This window comes from Bubalus bubalis, chromosome 3, assembly GCF_019923935.1.
Source record: "Bubalus bubalis isolate 160015118507 breed Murrah chromosome 3, NDDB_SH_1, whole genome shotgun sequence".
Lineage (NCBI taxonomy): Eukaryota > Metazoa > Chordata > Mammalia > Artiodactyla > Bovidae > Bubalus > Bubalus bubalis.
In genome coordinates this window covers 78,220,202-78,223,210 of record NC_059159.1, presented here as the reverse complement: position 1 = coordinate 78,223,210, position 3,009 = coordinate 78,220,202, and the positions used below count along the sequence as shown (strand labels likewise).

General features: G+C 40.0%; 1 protein-coding gene across 8 annotated transcripts in view; it reads right to left on the bottom strand.

Annotated features, from left to right (window-relative positions):
- Window positions 1-3,009, bottom strand: part of LINGO2 (leucine rich repeat and Ig domain containing 2) — a 1,154,206-nt gene that overhangs the window by 670,144 nt on the left and 481,053 nt on the right. The gene's annotated exons all lie outside the window — the stretch shown is intronic.

The window sequence follows — 3,009 nt, the reverse complement described above, 5'->3', positions numbered from 1 at the left end:
GATGCCATCCAGCCATCTCATCCTCTGTCGTCCCCTTCTCTTCCTGCCCCCAATTCCTCCCAGCATCAGAGTCTTTTCCGATGAGTCAACTCTTCGCATGAGGTGGCCAAAGTACTGGAGTTTCAGCTTCAGCATCATTCCCTCCAAAGAAATCCCAGGGCTGATCTCCTTTAGAATGGACTGGTTGGATCTCCTTGCAGTCCAAGGGACTCTCAAGGGTCTTCTCCAATACCACAGTTCAAAAGCATCAATTCTTCGGCACTCAGCTTTCTTCACAGTCCAACTCTCACATTCGTACATGACTACTGGAAAAACCATAGACTTGACTAGATGGACCTTTGTTGGCAAAGTAATGTCTCTGCTTTTGAATATGCTATCTAGGTTGGTCGTAACTTTCCTTCCAAGGAGTAAGCATCTTTTAATTTCATGGCGGCAGTCACCATCTGCAGTGATTTTGGAGACCAGAAAAATAAAGTCTGACACTGTTTCCACTGTTTCCCCATCTATTTCCCATGAAGTGATGGGACCAGATGCCATGATCTTCGTTTTCTGAATGTTGAGCTTTAAGCCAACTTTTTCACTCTCAATTTTCACTTTCATCAAGAGGCTTTTTAGTTCCTCTTCACTTTCTGCCATAAGGGTGGTGTCATCTGCATATCTGAGGTTATTATATTTCTCCCGGCAATCTTGATTCCAGCTTGTGTTTCTTCCAGTCCAGCATTTCTCATGATGTACTCTGCATATAAGTTAAATAAGCAGGGTGATAATATACAGCCTTGACAAACTCCTTTTCCTATTTGGAACCAGTCTGTTGTTCCATGTCCAGTTCTAACTGTTGCTTCCTGACCTGCATAAAAATTTCTCAAGAGGCAGATCAGGTGGTCTGGTATTCCCATCTCTTTCAGAATTCTCCACAGTTTATTGTGATCCACACAGTCAAAGGCTTTGGCATAGTCAATAAGCAGAAATAGATGTCTTTCTGGAACTCTCTTGCTTTTTACATGATCCAGTGGATGTTGGCAATTTGATCTCTGGTTCCTCTGCCTTTTCTAAAATCAGCTTGAACATCAGGAAGTTCACGGTTCACATATTGCTGAAGCCTGGCTTGGAGAATTTTGAGCATTACTTTACTAGCGTGTGAGATGAGCGCAATTGTGTGGTAGTTTGAGCATTCTTTGGCATTGCCTTTCTTTGGGATTGGAATGAAAACTGACCTTTTCCAGTCCTGTGGCCACGGCTGAGTTTTCCAAATGTGCTGGCAGATTGAGTGCAGCACTTTCACAGCATCATCTTTCAGCATTTGAAAGAGCTCAAGTGGAGTTCCATCACCTCCACTAGCTTTGTTCATAGTGATGCTTTCTAAGGCCCACTTGACTTCACATTCCAGGATGTCTGGCTCTAGGTCAGTGATCACACCATCGTGATTATCTGGGTCATGAAGATCTTTTTTGTACAGTTCTTTTGTGTATTCTTGCCATCTCTTCTTAATATCTTCTGCTTCTGTTAGGTCCATACCATTTCTGTCCTTTATTAAGCCCATCTTTGCATGAAATGTTTCCTTGGTATCTCTAATTTTTTTGAAGAGATCTCTAGTCTTTCCCATTCTGTTGTTTTCCTCTATTTCTTTGCATTGATCACTGAGGAATGCTTTCTTATCTCTCCTTGCTATTCTTTGGAACTCTGCATCAGATGCTTATATCTTTCCTTTTCTCCTTTGCTTTTTGCTTCTCTTCTTTTCACAGCTATTTGTAAGGCCTCCCCAGACAGCCATTTTGCTTTTCTGCATTTCTTTTTCATGGGGATGGTCTTGATCCCTGTTTCCTGTACAATGTCACGAACTCATTCCATAGTTCATCAGGCACTCTATCTATCAGATCTAGGCCCTTAAATCTATTTCTCACTTCCACTGTATAATCATAAGGGATTTGATTTAGGTCATACCTGAATGGTCTAGTGGTCTTCCCTACTTTCTTCAATTTAAGTCTGAATTTGGTATTAAGGAGTTCATGATCTGAGCCAGAGTCAGCTCCTGGTCTTGTTTTTGTTGACTGTATAGAGCTTCTCCATCTTTGGCTACAAAGAAAATAATCAATCTGATTTCAGTGTTGACCATCTGGTGATGTCCATGTATAGAGTCTTCTCTTGTGTTGTTGGAAGAGGGTGTTTGTTATGACCAGTGCATTTTCTTGGCAAAACTCTATTAGTCTTTGCCCTGCTTCATTCTGTATTCCAAGGCCAAATTTGCCTGTTACTCCAGGTGTTTCTTGACTTCCTACTTTTGCATTCCAGTCCCCTATAATGAAAAGGACATCTTTTTTGGGTGTTAGTTGGATGGGAGGGGGGAAATTGGCGTTTGGACAGAAGTCTCCCTTTCCCCACTCCTGCCCCCTCTCCCAGTCCACCCACCCAGTCACACACACATCCACACACACGACATGAAAAATGGGAGAGACAAGTGATTGAAAAGATTCTGAGGTCTTTGTATTTGGTTGAGGACAAAGTCGATATCTGTTAATTTTAGACACGGTTAGGACAAGCATTTCTTAAGTATTAAATCATTAGATTTAAGACTCTCACTACAAGAATACACATAGAATGAGAACTTCAAATTAAACAGGGTATAAAGGAGTATCAAGGAAACAACTCAAAAAAAGAAAGAGAAAATAATTTTTAAAATCAAAGAAAGAACAGCAGAGGAAAAAAATACACACAAAATAAGGCAACATATCCAAATAGGTCATTATTCTCAAAAAAATGTGGTGGATGGATAAAACTTCCCAGTTTTAAGTCAGAGATTTTTCAAATGTCTTTTTTTAAAGATATGTTTATAGCAGACACACCCAAACATAGTTTCCTTGAGCAAGTTTGAAGTGAAAGATAGCAAAAGAAAACAAATCAGGTAATACCATTCTAAAAAAGGTATGGTGCAATATTGAGACAACATTGATTTTAAGTAAGATCTATTTTAGAGTGGTTTATTTTATCAGCATGTAAGCAACATAATGATGA